The sequence below is a fragment of the Equus przewalskii genome, chromosome 21 (genome assembly GCF_037783145.1).
Source record: "Equus przewalskii isolate Varuska chromosome 21, EquPr2, whole genome shotgun sequence".
Lineage (NCBI taxonomy): Eukaryota > Metazoa > Chordata > Mammalia > Perissodactyla > Equidae > Equus > Equus przewalskii.
In genome coordinates, this window is record NC_091851.1 from 21,236,661 (window position 1) to 21,253,782 (window position 17,122).

The window sequence follows — 17,122 nt, forward strand, 5'->3', positions numbered from 1 at the left end:
CTGCAGGTTTCAAAGCCCAACATCCATCTGATTGAAGCTCCATTTCTCTAAATAACATTGCTGTTCTGCAGTCACCCACACCCAGTTTGAACACCTCTAGTGAGAGGGGAGCTCACTACCAACTGAAGATGTATCAGACTTCTGGAAAATGAGGGAAGTTATACAGTTCTTTCTTTCTAACCATGGATGGAAGAGTACTGGCATTTATTAAGCACTTACTGTGTGCCAAACCCTGTGTTAGGGGCCTCACACATATGGAATTTCTAATCTAGTTTAATTCTCACACCAGCTTTGCTCCTATGAGGCTGCAATTATGATCATGATGCCCATTTTTACTATGGAGGATTCAAAGGGTCAAAGAAATTAAGTGACTTGCCCATGGTCACAAAGTCAATCCATGGCAGAGACGGAATTGGCAGTCCAGGCCAAGTCCAAAGTCCATGCTCTCTGTTCTGGACCACTCGGAGGGCAGGGCGAGGGGTCTGATGCTGTCTAGGCTCTTGGCCTGGTCTCCTTCATCTGGATGCTGGCCCCGGGATTCCTTACCACAGCAACCTCCTGCTGGCCCTAACAAACTGTAAGGCCCATCCTCTCCCAGGCACAGAGGCCCCAGAGTGAGGAGCCCCCTCCTGTCGGGGTGGAGAGGGGCTCTCCAGAAGGAAGCCACAAAACAGGGAGTTGACTCAAGCTGTCCTACGCTCCAGGCTGGGCCCTGGGTTCCACCCAGCATGGGCTAGTCTCTGCAGGGCAGTGAACGGGAGGGTGGGGAGGGGTCAGGTACTCGCCATCCTCGGAGCATGGTGCTTGGCATGGTGACCAAGAGCCTGGGCTCTGTGAAGGAGCTGTGGGAGTCAGAAGAGGGAGTCCTGGAAGATGGCATTGGAGCTGGGCCTGGACACAGATCGGAACCCGGGAGACAGCAGTGGCAGGAAGACAACATCAGGCAGAGCGAAGAGGGGTGAGAAAAAGTCACATGTGGAAGGGAACGGCCACGGGGGGACACAGCCGGCCCAAGGTGGAGCACCTGAGGGTGCCTCAGGGACATTTCTGGGGTAACAAAGCATCAAAATGCCCTTCTCTGGCTCTAGTATCAGGTATTTGGTCACTCGGCCACATGTAATAGCTGTGGGACCTTGGACGAGCTGATTAAATTTCCTGAGACTCAGTTTCCTCTTTTGCAAAACTACTTTCCTCAACAGAGCTGTAGGAGGAAGCTGGAAGGTCACAGACCCCTGCCCGGTGTGTGGTGTAGCTGTCTTCATTAACCTGGTGGGACTCAGAGGGGCAGAGAAGCAGCTGCGGCCGTAGGGAGCAGTGGTATTTGTGGGGATGGCTGCTGTGTCCATTTCACACAGAGGATCTCGGCAGATCATGCCTTCTCCTTTCAGGCAGGAACGATCGAGCCCTCTTTGGTAGATGGGAACATGGCCCCAGGGGAAGACAATTTGTCCCAGGTCCCAGGCTAACCAGTAGCAGAACTGGAGAAGAGCCAGGCCTGCCTCTGAAGCAGGAGGTCACCCTGAGCAGCGAGGAGCTCCTAGGAGGCCCAGGGCTGCTTTGGGGGAAGGAGCCGAGGCTCGCCTGACTCTGGCTCTGTGCCCCAAATGTGAGGAAAGTGGCCTCCGTGGGACGCCATAGGCTCCGCCTCTCTGCAGAGGCAATGCTTGGTGTGCCATTCTCCTCATTGGGCTCAGATGTCCAAAGTTGGCCACTTCTGAAAGGGAGGATGGAAGGGAGATGAGGGGTGCAATGAAGAGAGGAGGGGGTGGCTGGGAGGTAAGACGGGAAGTGGTGCCAGACCAGCCTCCTAATGAGGCTGTAGGAAAGACCCAGGATTTGCTGTGCCTCTGTTTCCACCATTTAAGAGGCCAAAGAGAACAGGGGAATGCCATTTGCTGAAGGGCACCAGCCCCGTAACCCAGCCAGACTGGTGGGCTTACTGCCCCAGGACTCACTCATCTTACACAGTCCTACTCCTCTCCCTTTCACTCCTGCTCTAATTCTTCTTCTTCCTCCAGGAAGCCTTCCCAGATAGCCCTACAGCTACTCTTTCTCATGGGAACACCAGTGGCACACACAGCTTGCATCATCTGTGACCAGTCCTACACTAGAATTCCAGATCCTCTGGGTCAAAAGACTGTCAGGCTCAGCCACTCCAAACTCCGTCCCATGGCAAGAATTCCTTCTAGAACATCCAGACCTATGCGCACAGGCTAGCGATGATGAACTAGCTCGCAAAATACACCATTCCATTGCTAGATAGTTTTCCATTTTAGAATGTCCTTCCTTGAACTGAGCCAAAATTTGCCTCCCTGGCTGGCACTTGTAAGGGCTGGTCTGGGGTCTGCCCCTCAGGGCATGTGGAAGACCGGGCTCTCTCCCATGACTGTACTTTGAGCATCTGCAGACGACGATCTTTACCGCTGAAGCCTACATCTGTCCTGACAGTGTGGGAAGCCACGCCCAACACCTGGGCTGGAGTCCTGACCCCAGGTTCAAGGTTGTGTGACTCTGGCCTGTTTCCTCTCTCTAGTCATCTCAGTTTCCTCAACTACAAAGCTCCCTACCTCACCAGGCAGCACTGGGCCACACCTGTCCTACGTGGTAGTTTCATTACTTTGTTCATGAATCACTTATTTAGAGGCAATATGGCTTAGAAGAAAGAACAGCTTCCATGCCAAACGAACCAGCATTTAAGCGTTGGCCCTGCTACACAGCAGCTGTGTAACTTCGAACAAACTACTTCCCCTCTCTGAGCCTCGGTGTCCTCGTCTATAAGATGAGGATAACAGGCTAAGGGGGCCTGAATTGTTTTGCCTCATCTTGGTTTCTCTGACCATCTGTGTCTTGGCGTTTCTCCTGCATCTGCCCAGCTGTCCAGGTCAAGAACGACGCAGCTCCCCTTTCATCGAGTGTCACTGTGTGGCAGGCACAGTGCTGGGGGCTTCAGAGGAAGAGTCCATTCAACCCCCATATCCACCCTCTAAAACAGGAGCTATGTGGCCAGCACCTAACACTCAGAAGGCACACGATCAAATGGCAGCTGTTATTAACGTTTCTACGAGCAAGGCCCCGTGCACCGTCCATATATCTTTATCATCAGGCCACCAAGCCAGAGGGTAGGGACCACACCTGGGTGGCTGCCCATGGAACAAACACTGCGTACATAGTGGCAGAAGGAATGGATGTAAATACTTCTTTGCACTCCCCCACCGTGGCCAAGATAAGGCCTTACCACGGTGGGTCTTGATGCATATTTGATTAACTGGAGCCACAAAAATGTAAACCGTCATCAGTGGCTTTATTCTGAATCCCAGAATGTCCTGCAACCATGTCAGTGGGGTTCCTCCTGCTAGTTAGGAACTGCTCTGAGGTCCCTCTCTGAGAAGGCTCTGGGTTTCCTCCCCAGTCAGATCCCACTTTCTCCTCTGTGGTGGCCATGTGGCGGGGCTGTCTACAGAGAGGGCCTGCTGCCCAGACCTCTTCACACCCCAAGCAGAAGGCGGCAGAACCTCAGCCACGAGGCCAGCCCAGCTTCCAAAGATCAGGAGCCGTCAGTGCCTCTTCTCACGCCTGCCTCTGGAGGGCGGCTTCTGTGCCAGCTTCACAGGCCATCAGCCAAATTCCCTCTTTGGAGGCTGTCGACCAAGCTTCCAGGGACCCTGTGGTAGGGAGGCCGGGCTAGTGCCAGCTTCAAGGGGACACAGAAGTGTCTGGAGATCTCAGTCCCTAGAGACTCAATCGTGACAGTGCTGCTGAAAGGGAAGGGGCACAAACAGGGCCTTTGACACTGGGGACCCAGCCGCAGAGGATCACAGGCTGCCACAGGAACGCGTCACCTAGCCTTGCAGACAAGGTGTGCCCTGGCCCTCACTGGCCCTTCCAGCCTGTTCCCCTTCTCCGCCCTGAGCCTCAGCTGACAACTACTGAGTGCTACGTGTCCGGCATCTAGAACATGGCACCAGAGGACAGAGACTGATGGCCTGTCACAGATATATTTTAATATGTGCACTTAAAAATGTTGTCTAGTTGGCCACAGTTAAAAAAAATCAAGAAATGTCACCAACAAACATCCGGATTTCTGTCTGATGGATGAGAAGCTCTAACTGCACTGGGCCCACATTCGTGCGTGGCAAGAAGGGTGGGGGGAGGCCAGCAGCCACCCCTTTCAGGGATGCTCTGTGCAATTCGCTATAAGCCCCAAACAGCCCAACCGACCTGTTTTGCTCTGTAGACCGCTGGGTTGGAGGCCCCTTGCTTTCCATATTTCCGTACATGTAAGAACTACCTGGAGACCTCCTACATGGCCTTATGAGGTAGGTATTATCATGTCCCCACTTTACAGATGAGCAAAGAGAGGCTCTCACAGAAAAAGTAACTTGGCCAGGATTTGAACCCAAGCAGCCTGACTCAGCGTCAGACACAAGAACACTGGTCTGCGGCAAAATGAGCAAAATACGGATGATGCAGTGAGTTTTTAATAACGCAAAATGCACTCACGTTGAAGGAGTACCTTTTGTTCCAATACTATAGAGCCTTCTTACTTTGGGGACAGAGGTGTTTAAATGCTGGTTCTCTCACCATATGATGGTGACAGTAAACAGAACTCTAACTGTCACTTGAATATCCTTAGCTGGCAAAATGTAAGGTTGGCCAGCCCAGGATAGATTCCCAAATGTCGCGATCTTTGAAACCTGAGTCTGAGGATCACTCTTCTGCTATACAGCCTTCCTGCCCCAGAACGGCAGCATGCTTCTGCTGCTCTGCTCCGGGTTCAAAAGCACACCCCACCTCGATGTGCGTCTCACCCCAGCTTCGAAGAGGTGGCTTTTAAACGGAGCCTTTCCCCAGCCCCCTCCCTCCAGTAAACCCACAGAGCATTTGTTCACGCCTCTTGTTATATTTATCTCATTCTTCCTCAAGTTACAGCGATCTGGAGCCAAGCCACTCTTGTACCCCCAAAGTGATTACAGAAGGACAGAAGAGGTGCTGAATTGTTAGCCCGTCTCAGCCTGAGGAGTCCCCAGAGACACCACCGCTGGCTCTCATTCTGCAGGTGTGGAAAACCAAAGGCCCCTCCTCAGGCACCCAGAGAGCCGATGGCAGAGCCGAGGTGCGTCTCCTGTCTCCCCGGCACTAGTTCTTTCCACTGTGCCAGGCTGCTTCCCAGACGCTCCCTTTTGGTTGGCTCAGCACCTCAGTTCAGAGGAGAGTGCTGAGCATGTGACAAACACTTCATAAATATCTGTCCATTAAGAGGTGCAAAGCAGCCCAGGGAACACAGGCTTCCCTCTCTCCAACGGCCCCCAGCTCAAGCTTCAAATGGCCCTCATCAGATCTTCACCCGGTGCGAGCTGCCCATCAAGTGGAGAAACGGCCCTCAGGCCCTTGGTGACCTGGATGTAGAAAGGTCCCATATGGCTCAGAAATGCAATCCCCATTAGGTCAGAGTTATGATCCCAGCCTTGCTGAGTAATCTTGGGTAAATGCCTTCACCTCTCCAGGTGTTAGGTGCTCCAGACAGGTGGAATGCTGAGAGGAGAGATGAGGGGCCATTCCCCAAGCCTATTGGACGGGTATAGGCACTAGACAGGCTTCCCAGGAGGAATTTGAGTCCCGCCTCTAGAAGCCTCCAAGGACAGGAAAGGCTCTGGCCCACCAGGGACAAATGGATAGCTCCATCGGACCCGTGCTACAGAGCAAGCCTGAGTGGTCCCCCAGAATCTGTGGCCACCTTTTGGATTGCTGGGTCAAATGCCAATGAGTCTTTAGAGCTGTTTGGAAATGTCCTAAACTGGGTAGAATATTTTATTATTATTACTGTTTCACAAACTCAATGCGGAAAATAAAGAGATGACGATGGCATCATCGCGCTGAAGCCTTCCTGACCCACTGAGTGGGAAAGACCATCCCTTCCCCCGTCCCATTCCGCCCTGTGTCAGTGTTATCACAGCGCCTAGATGGTTTATCATCACTACAGGTCGAGATATTTGTCTCCCTCTGTCAGCTGTGAGCTTCTTGAAACCGAGGATCACCTCTTACCCCTTCCTGTACCCCGTGCACGTAGTCCAGGGCCTGGCTAATTAATAATAAACAAATGCTGTCAATGTTAGCCAGACAAGGAGTCCCCTCCACTCCTATTCTGGCACAAGGTGGCATTTAGGCCTTTTAGAGCCAGGAGATGCATGGGGTCCACCTGCGCGATGGGAACCCCGACATTTGGGGGGAATCCGGCTCACCCAGTTACTCAGTGAGAGGGCTCAGACTAAAAGCAGCCCTTCGACTCCCAGCACAGCGCACCTCCAGCCTAACTTCCTCAGGTTCCACAAGACATCAGCCGTGTAACTCTGGGCAAGACCCTTTGCCTCCCTGCCTCGGCTTTCTCACCTGTAAAATGGGTAAAATTATAGCTCTACATACTGGGATTGTCTGAGGAGTCAATAAGCGAACCTGGGTAAAACAGACCACAGCGCACAGGAAGCGCTCAGAGAGGGCGTCTGTCATGACTGTCATTCATTCCCAGCCATTCTCCTTGACGAGGGGCACCGCCCACCAGCAAAGCGGAGCTCACGGTGAAAGGAAGACTTCCCAGCACTGACTCACACACTCTTCAGCCCAGCGGGTCCCCTGCAGCCATCGCTTCGGAAACGCCTGACTTCCTGTCATGACTCCTTCACCGCTTTCCCTTCTCCCCATGCATGCGTGCAAGTGTACACACAGCTCCAACACACAACAGCAAGGGACGGACGGGGGGCAGGGAACCTTTGGAAGAGCACACTCTTTCAAGTCAGGTGGAGCTGGTGTCAGATTACAGTTCTGCCACCTGTAGTTGTGCAATCGTAGGCACGTCAATCTCTCTCAGCCTCAGTCTCCTCATCTTTCAAATAGGTATAATGTGCTATGAGGACTACCTGAGCCAGGTCATGGGCTGGGAGTCCAGAAATGATACTGACAGTACTGCTGCATGTCCATTCCAGCCACTTGGTTCTCCTCATCTGCGCCCTCCCCCAAACACAGCGAACGAACGGCTGGAATCACTCTCATCCCATCCTCCTCACGTTCATCTTATACCAGCCAGTGCCATCTGTTTGCCAATGTCAGCACTCTGCCAGGCCCATCTAGCCCCTTCAAGCCTCGCTAGAGGAGAGAAACAACTGTGGGCCACTGGCAATGGCAATAATGACAATATTAGCAATAACAATAATAATAGTATTAGTAACAGCAATAGTAAGAACAACCAACAACCTGCACAGGGCCCTATACTTAAAAGGGCTTTCACCTCCACCGTCAACACAGTCCCACAGTTTCTCCCTAATCTAATTGGCTTAGGGACATAATTTTCTCAAACTTATTCGATTCAACACTCACTGAGGACCTCCTGTGTGCTAGCCATGGGCTAGACACTGGAGACACAGAGAGGAAAAAGACAGGGCCTCTGCTGGGAGGGGCTCACAATCTAATGGGGATTTACGGGAGGTGGGGACATAATTTCTTTTGGCCCAAATACCCCGCCCCACCCTATGGGGAGCATTCTTTATTATGCTGTCAAGAAGCAGAGTGCATCTGTGGAATAAACTGGAGCAAGAAGGTGAATGCTGATTGACAACGACAGCAGGAGGGAAGATAAAGAATCGAAAACGTGGGCACCAAAAACCCGACTGCATGTCTCTGGGAGATTCTAGTGAGAGACTCCAGGGAGGGCGAGGGAGCAGTAGTGGACCCAGATGAAAGCAGGAAGCCGTGGTCCCTACCCCCTGCCCGCACACAAGATTCTGATGCTTCTGTTCCCTTAGGGTCTCTGCCCTCAGATGCCAAGATTTTCCAAACCCCGTGCTGGGCTATAGACGCCTCCTTGGGACCATCATTTGCTAGGATGATGTCACAGCCTTTGCAATGGAAATGGCTGTACCTCTTGGCTGCTTCCTAGGTCCTCAGCCCAGCAGCCCAGCACACTCCAGCATTCATTGTCCCCTGGCAGGCACAGCATCCCCAGGGATGTGGAAGAGACTGGTGGGGGAGGGGGAGAGCAAAGGACTGGAAGCAGCCACCCCTCCTCTCTCCCCCCAGTCTGTCTCCCGAGTCCTGTGTCCCTGCAAACCTACTACATGCCGGGCACTATTTTAGGTGCTTCCATGTACATCTCATTTAATCCTCACATCAACCCTTCGAGGCACGTACTTCCCAGATTTACAGATGAGGAAACTGAAGCTTGGAGGTGGGAAGTAACTTGACAACGGTACCCCGGTGACGGGGCAGGGATGCCAATATAGGGCTGTCTGATGCCTCCCGTTCCAGGAGGCCCACAAGGTCAACGTTTCACTTGAGAAGTCCAGAGCTAAAAGAGATCAATTAAGGAAACCCCAATTATTTAAATTCTGGGTTGCTTCAGTAGAGGGATCCCCCTGACATGTAAGAGCTACTTGAGGGGCATATTAAAATCTTACAGACCATCTAATCCAACTCCTGCATTTAACAGATGAGCAAACAGACACCCACGCCTAAAGAATGTTAAGATGGCTACTTGTGGCCTACTAGCAAGCTAAGGGACTAGAACTCCAATTGCTGGCACTTCCCCTCCACCCCGCTGCCTGCGGAGATCATCTGCTTCTGGGAAGCCCCTCCAGCCCACCCCACACCACCAGAAGGTCAGAGGAAACAGGTAGACCAGGCCTCTCCTCAGTCTGCAGGGTCGGGGACGGGATATGGGGCTACCCAGCTCCCTGCTGAGGAGCACAAGGAGAACGCATCACATCCCACGGGGGCTCCAGGGAGACTGAGGCTCAGATCTCCCACTCGAGGGGTCATGGGCAAGTCTTCCGGATCTACCGCAGGGCTCTGATGCTACTCGGGGGAATATGGGAACCAGGCAGTCATTGGCACTTGACCTTGGGTTGGGTGTAGGGTTCCATCCTTCTCCCACCCCTAGGTACTCTTGCTCCACCTCCAAGAAGGAAAGCGGTTTAAATGTTTGCCAAATGCCCGAAGAGGAAGATAAATAGGACTGGGTGGTCCTTAAAACCCTCCTAATCGCCCTCCTTGGGCATCTCCCCTGCTGCATTCAGCATCCTCCAATTAGTGAATTTCACAGGAGTGGGGGGGAGGGGGGGCGCTCAGAGGCATGTAGGGGAATGAAGGGAAGGTAAGAATGAGTCACAGTTAACCCCTCTTCGGCCGGTGCCCCCGGAGGGATCCTACCGCAGCGAGCGGTCGCAAGCTGCCCCCGCCCGCCCTCCCGCCGCGGCGCAGGCAGGGCCCCCTCCCGCTCGGCCGCGGCCTCCTCACCTGAGTCCTCTGGCCCTCCGCAGCCCCGCCGGCTCGCACCACTCCGGCCGCCTGGCGCAGCGCCTCTGCAGTCGCTGCTGCAGCTGTCTGGCCCGGATCAGCAACCTGCGGCGGTGGGGAAAAGCAGACAGACAGGGGCGGGTGAACGCGGGCGGGGACAGCGGGCACCGAGCCCCAGACCGCTGACAGCTGGGCCGCCGCAGCCAGAAGCCCGCAGGGCAGGCTCGGGCCGGGCGCTCCGGCGGCTCCTCCGCGGCCCGCGCCTCCCCTCCCCCCACCCCGCCCTCGGCCCTCGGGGCGGCGGCGAGCGCAGCCGGGCGGCGGCCCCGGAGGCCCCGGGGTCCCTGTCATCACCTGCGGAGGCTCCCATGGCCTCGGCTGCCCTGCCCGGGCCGCCGAACTGCTCTCCGGAGCCCCTGCTGGAGGCGGCTGGCCGGGCGCTCGGCGGGGCTGGGGCTGCCGGGAGGGAGGGAGGGAGCGAGGGGAGGGCGAGGTGGATGGAAAGGACCAGCCAGTCCGCGGCTCGCCGGCGGCTGCGTAAGCGGCCCGTCTTCACTTTCCTTCTTAAAGAGATAGTTGGCATCTTGCTCCAGAGGGCGCGGGAGCGGAGACGCGAGCACGCACGGAATGGAGTCCCTTCCCACCCACACACCAGCCTGTACTTGGAGCCCGGCTGTGGCGTCTGGCGGAAAGCGCCCTGGTCCACTGGCACGCTGTGTGATCCTGAGCAAGTCCCTTCATCTCTCTGGGCCTCAGCTTTCTCACCTGTAACAGGGGATGATGATACCCACACTTCCTGGCACACAGTCGGCTTATGTTAAATAATAATTTTATCTGAATTTCTTTAGGGACATTTTTCACACCCCAAACCATGTATCTCTGAGTACCAGGGTTATGTAATGCGAACAGCACTTGGACTACCAAGAAAGATGATGGCAAGAGTCTTAAATATCTGAAAACGAAAATCTTTGTCTTTGAAGTATTACGATGGTGAGTCTTGGGACTGGCCTCGTGGCCGAGTGGTTAAGTTCCCGCGCTCGGCTTGGGCGGCCCAGGGTTCCGCCGGTTTGGATCCTGGGCCCGGACAGGGCACCGCTTGCTATTCAGGCCATGCTGAGGCGGCGTCCCACATGCTACAACGGGAAGGACCCACAACTAAAATATGCAACTATGTAGTGGGGGGATTTGGGGAGAAAAAGCAAAAAAAAAAAAAAAAAAAAAAAAGATGGTGAGTCTTTGGAAAGATGGAAAACTAGTCAGAACCTAAAGTGTTTGCTATACACCTTTTCCTTCTGTCTTCCACCTGCTATCACAGGGGAAGCCAAGACCCAGAAAACTGGATTCTCTGCCTAGCCCTCCCACTTCTAGCCATGCAACTTCAGGTGAGTTAATTCACTCTCTGGGCCTGGTTTCTTATCTGCTCCGGCTGTGAGAAGTGGGGCTCAGCGGGAAGGGCTCCCTCCTCCTGAACAAGCCCTAACTCTCTGATCAGTCATTCCTCTGCTCAAAGCCATCTCTCACTCCTTCCAGATCTCTGCTCAGATGTCACGGTCTCCGGGAGGCCTGCCTTGACCACCCTCCCTAAAATGGTAATTCCCTCCTCCCCTTCCCCCTCTGCCCTGGTTCTGCTTTATGTCACTCACAGCCGACATATTGTACAGTTCCTGTTTGTCATTGTCACACCCACTAGAATGTACACTCCACGAGGGCAGGAACTTTGTTTTGTCCCCCACTGTATCCCCAGTGTCTCAAATAGCACCTAACACGTATTAGGTGCTCAATAAACGTTGACTGAGTGAATGAGAGAGCAAGCACGCATTGCGCTAGTCTTCTGTAAAAACACTCAGCCAGATGCCATCCTGTTCTTAAGACTCTTAAGTCCTTAAGTCTCTGTCTGCTCTCGACAAGGCTGAACTTGGTGCCGTCTACTCTTCACCCTAAGCTGAAGGAGAATTTGTGAACTAACTTCACCGACTTTATATTATGATGCTGCAGTACTGGCCTGGTAAGAAATAGTTAATATTTATAACATTTATAATACATGAAAAAACAATTATTTTAAAGTTACTGTTGCTTTTCAAAGTTAAATCTTTTTCTGTAGCTTTTTTTTTTTTTTTTGAGGAGGATTAGCCCTGAGCTAACTGCTGCCAATCCTCCTCTTTTTGCTGAGGAAGGCTGGCCCTGAGCTAACATCCGTGCCCATCTTCCTCTACTTTATATATGGGATGCCTACCACAGCATGGCGTGCCAAGCGGTGCCATGTCCGCACCCGGGATCTGAACCGGCGAACCCCAGGCCATGGAGAAGCTGAACGTTTGAACTTAACCGCTGCACCACCAGGCCGGCCCCTCTGTAGCTTTGATTTGCGGCAAATCCATCACCCTATAACAATGCCTGTAATTTTGCAACAAATGCCCATAGAATTTTTTGGCATTGGTTATATTTTTCCCTCTATTCAATTAATTTGAATTCTCCTATCCGATGTCCATCATTATATTATGCTTTGCGGAAAAACATGGCAGAGTAATTGTAACAGGAAAAGGAAACTATAGTTGAAAAAGCCATATGAAATGAGGCCTGCTGTACAAAAAAAACTAATGCTGTATTAGCAAGTTAATTGATGAAATGTTTTATCTGCCCTAAGGCCCACTTAAACTACATAAGTGACTTCTTTACACTTAAAGCAAAAGCGAAGGAAACCATGTAATTCCTGTTTATCAGGAGATAATTGCTGAGATCCTCATTTAAAAAACCTGGTTTTCTGTCCCCCATGTTATTTGCTTGGCACTGAGAAGACTACATTTCCCAGAAATCTCCACAAGGTATTTCTCCCAAACAAGAGAGCACCTCCACCCACATTACTTCCATCTGGAATGGTGTTAGCTAGTGAAGAATTCTCTCCTCAGCATCATAAAGCATGTGATGGAGAACAGAGCCAGTGTTTAGTTATAATGTAAATGGCAACAAATGAGGATTTTAAGCATAAAACAAAATTATTCTAAAGAAATTTGTAGTTTTGTTTTGTACTAATTGGGAAATACTTAGATTTGCGTAGTTTCAAAAGCAATTTGGGTTCCTGTTGTGGGTCAGCACACTCCTGCCAGTGAATGCACTGATAAAACCTGAACGACATGCGTGCAGCAACTACTTGGGGGCTAGCAGGCAAACTGGGGAAGAGGCCAGCATTTGACGTACCCCTGAACTGACTTTACCACTTTTGTTTCTCCTGGTATCCCCTGGTCTGGTCTCAAGGCGGCCCAAAATCTGGACTGGGGGAATTGACACAGAGAGAGCGCCCAAGGAATCTCCCTAGTTCTGAATCAGGAAGGGAGATCCCTAATGCTCAGAGTGAGTGGGGGAAATATTTTTCTTTTCTTTGTTAACCTTTTCTGCATCAGCTCATGACTCAGCCCCCAGGCAGTCCTGCAGTGGTGGCTGTGACAGCAGGGACCTCCAGGTGCCTAAAACTCTAAGGGAGGAACAACTTCTCCAATCAGAGTAACTGTCATCCTGAGAGGGCGAGCCTCTGCTGTTTTTTGTCTCTTTCTGTCCTCCCACCATTTGACTCCAGGTGCAGGTGCGACTGTGGGAAGAAGGCAGCCAAACAGAGCAAACAGAGCTCCAAGCTCCAGCTTTCTGGTGAAACCCAAAGAGGATAAACCAAATAACAATAATGATAATAATAGAAAAGTAATAATTTTCAGTTACTATTGAAAACTAAAAACAAAGAAAACATCGTGAAAGCAATCAGAGAAAAATGGTGTGTTAATTATACAGGAATGATTTTAATAACTGTGGATTTCTCAACCGAAACCATGGAGAGGAGGAGAAAAATGGAACAAAATTTTTAAACAGCTAAAAGAAAAGAGCAGGGAAGCAGATTCTGTACCCAGTGAAAACATCCTTCAGGAACGAAAGTTATATTAATACTTTCTCAGATAAAGGAAACTAAGACAATTCATTGCCCGCAGACCCGCTCTGAAAGAACTGCTAAAGAAAATTCTTCAGACAGAAAGGAAATTAAATTAGAAGGAAATTTGGAACATGAGGAAGGAAGGAAGGGCAATAAAAATGGTAAATATCTGGGTGATTTAAGACTATTCTTGTCCTCTTAAATTCTTCAAAATATGTTTGACAGTTGAAAGCAAAAGTTGTCACGTTGTCTGATGGGGTTTCAATGTTTGTAGGTGTAAGGCATAGGACAATTACAACATAAAGGAGGGGTGTGAAGGGACTTACATGGTACAAAGTTTCCACATCCACTTCAAGTGGTAAAATATTGATTCTAAGTGGAGTATAAAGAGTTAAGTATGGGGGGCTGGCCCGGTGACCCAGTGATTAAGTTCGCAGTTCTGCTTCAGTGGCCCAGGGTTTTGCCGGTTGGAATCCTGGGTGCAGACATGGCACCGCTCGTCAGGCCAAGTTGAGGCAGCGTCCCACATGCCACAACTGGAAGGACTCACAGCTAAATAAAATATACAATTATATACTGGGGGGATTTGAGGAGAAAAAAGCAGAAAAAAAAAAAGATTGGCAACGTTGTTAGCTCAGGTGCCAATCTTAAAAGAAAAAAATAGAGTTGTGTGTATTTTGTATTCTTAAAGCAACCATTTAAAAATATCTATAACAAAAGATATAGTAAAAAAAAAAACCCTAATAGATAAATTAAAATGGAATTCTAAAAAAATTCAAATATTCCAAAAGAAGACAAGAAAGAGGGAAACAGAGGAATGAAAAAAAGAAGGAACAAACAAGAAACAAATAATAAAATGGTAGATCTAAATCCAAATATATCAATATTTACATTAAATGTAAATGGTTTAAATACATAAATTAAAACAGATTATCAGAATGGATTAAAAAGTGAATTAGATGCTATCTACAGGAAACTCACTTTAAATATAATGATATAAGTAGGCTAAAAGTAAAAGATGGAAAAAGATATACCATGTAAATACTAATCAAAGGAAAGCTGGAATGGCTTAATGTGAGAAAAAGTAGACTTCAGAGCAAAGAAAATTACCAGGAATAAAGAGAATCATTCTACAATAATAAAAGGGTCACTTCACCAGGAAGACATAGTAATTGTAAATGTATGCATCTAATAAAAGAGATTCAAAACACACGCAGCAACAACTCTCAGAACTGAAAGGAGAGAGAGACAGATTCACAGTTATAGCTGCAGCCATGAACACTCCCCTCTCAGTAATCAGTAGAAGTAGCAGACAGAAAATAAGCAAGGATACAGAAAAACTGAACACTCTCAACCAACTAGGTCCAGCTGACATTTATAGAACACCCCACCTAACAGCTGCATGATAGAGTCAAGCGCCCTGGAACATCCACCAAGACAGACCCTACGCTAGGTCATAAAACAAATCTTAAAAAATGTAAAAGATCCAAGATCATTTAAAGTTTGTTCTCTGATCACAACGAATTAGACTAGAAATGGATTACAGAAAGATAACAGGAAAATCTCCCTTGGAAATGAACAACATACTTCTAAATAATCTACAGATCAAAGAGGAAGTCTTAAGGGAAATTAGAAAATATTTTGAACTGAACAAAAGTGAAAATACAACATATCAAAATTTGTGCAATGCAGCTAAAGCAGTGCTTGGAGGGAAAAATATACTATTGAGAATTTATATTAGAAAAGAAGGAAGGTCTCAAATCAATTAAGCTTCCACCTTAATAAAACTAGAAAAATAAGAGCAAAATAAACTCAAAACAAGCCGAAGAAAGGAAATAAATATCAGAGGAGAATCAATGAAATTGAAAAGAGAAAAACAAAGGAGAAAATCAATGAAACCAAAAGCAGGTTCCTTGAAAAGATCGATGAAATTAATTATCCTCTAGTACAACTGAAAAGAAAAAAAGAGAGAAGACACAAATTAACAGTATTTGGAATGAAAGGGGTTATTACTATGGACCCCACAGACATCAGAAGGATAATAGGAGAATACTCCAAACAACTCCACACACATAATCACCAATTTAGATGAAATGGAACAATTCTTTGAAGACCACAAACTACAAAAACTCACCCAAAATGAAATAGATAACTGAATAGCCCTACAACTATTTTAAAAATTGAATTCATGGTTTAAAACCTTCCGAAATATAAATCTCCAGATCCAGAGGGTTTCATGGGTGAATTCTACCAAACATTTAAAAAAGAAATAACACCAGTTTACACAGTCTCTTCCAGAAAAATAAAATAGGAAGAAACACTTTCCAAGTTATTTTATGAGGCCATTATTACCCTGATACCAAAACCAGAAAAAGACAGTACAAGAGAAGACAAATACAGACCAATATTCCTCATGAACGCAGATGCAAAAATCCTAAACAAAATATAAGCAAATCCATGTGAAGAGATGCTCAACATCATTAGTTATTAGGGAATGTAAATCAAAACCAGGAGATATCACTTCAGACTCAGTAGGATAGCGATAGTCAAAAAGGGACAATAAGTGTTGGCAAGCATGTTGAGAAATTGGAACTCTCATATTGCTGGTGGAAATGTAAAATAGTACAGCTACTTTGGCAAACAGCTTGACAGTTCCTCAAAAAGTTAAACATAGAGTTATCATATGACCGAGCAATTCTACTCCTAGGTATATATCCAAGAAAGATGAAGACATGTATACACAAAAATGTATACACCTACGTTCACAGCAGCATTATTCAAATAGTCAAAAAGCAGAAAAAACCTACATGTCTAACAACTGATGAATGGACAAAAATGTATATCCATATAATGGAATATTAATTTGGCCATTAAAAGGAATCGAGTACAGATACATGTTACAACATGGATAAACTTGAAAACATTATGCTAAGTGAAAAAAGCCAGACACAGAAGGCCATATATTGTATGAGAGACAGAAAGTGGATTAGTGGTTGCCAAGAGTTGTGGGGAAGGAAGGAATGGGGAGTGACTGCTAATGAGTATGGGGTTTCTTTTTGGGTGATGAAAATGTTTTAAAAATTAGATAATGGTGATGGTTGCATGACACTATGAATATACTAAAAATCATGAATTGAACACTTTTAAAAGGGTGAATTTTATGGTATGTGAGTTATGTCTCAATAAAGCTGTTAAAATATATTAGCAAATTGAATCCAGCAATACATAAAAGGAATAATACATCATGACCAAGTAAAGTTTATTCTGGAAATGCAAAGCTGGTTAAAAATTCAAAGATCAGTTGGTGTAATTCACCATATTAATAATCTAAAGAAAAATCTCATGGTCCAATCAATCAATGCAGAAAAAGCATTTAACAAAATTTAACATCCATTCATGATTTTAAAAGAAAACTCTTAGCAAACTAGGAATAGAAAGGAATATCCGCAGATAAAAATTACCTACACACACAGATACATGCACACTCACACACATATACAAAACCAACTATGGCTAACGTCATACTCAACGGTGAAACAATGAATGCTTCCCTCCTCGAATTGGGAACAGATTGCAAAGAAATGAAACTGTCCCTATTTGTAGACAACAAGATTGCATAGGAAAATCCCAAGGAATCTACAAAAAAACGAACTCCTAGAACTAATTTGTGAGTTTAGCAAGGTCGCGGGATACAAAGTTAATTGTATTAATGGCAAAAGTATAGAGATGGAGAACAGATTAGTGGTTGTCAGGGGCCCGGGAGTAGGGTAGAGAGGGAGGTGGCCGTGGCTACAAAAGGGCAGCACAACTGTCCTTGTGATGGAACTGCTGTGTTTCTTGACTGTGGACGTAGTCACACGAAGCTACATATGTAGGAAAACTGCATAGAACTAAATCCACACACAAAAATGAGTGCGTGTGAACCTG

At 48.1% G+C, this 17,122-nt stretch overlaps 1 protein-coding gene across 6 annotated transcripts in view; it reads right to left on the minus strand.

Annotated features, from left to right (window-relative positions):
- The window catches only part of SNPH (syntaphilin), a 39,310-nt gene extending 29,380 nt beyond the window's left edge, over positions 1–9,930 (minus strand). For 2 of the 6 annotated variants that reach the window (XM_070589004.1, XM_070589000.1), the window contains exons 1-2: positions 9,637–9,761; positions 9,283–9,387 (exon numbers count right to left, since the gene is read on the minus strand). The gene's annotated coding sequence lies outside the window, so the exon portion shown is untranslated. Of the gene's footprint in view, positions 1–9,282; positions 9,388–9,636 lie in introns of all 6 variants that reach the window. The other 4 variants (XM_070589005.1, XM_070589003.1, XM_070589001.1 and 1 more) reach the window with 4 other exon arrangements.
- Between the last annotated feature and the right edge of the window lie 7,192 nt (positions 9,931–17,122).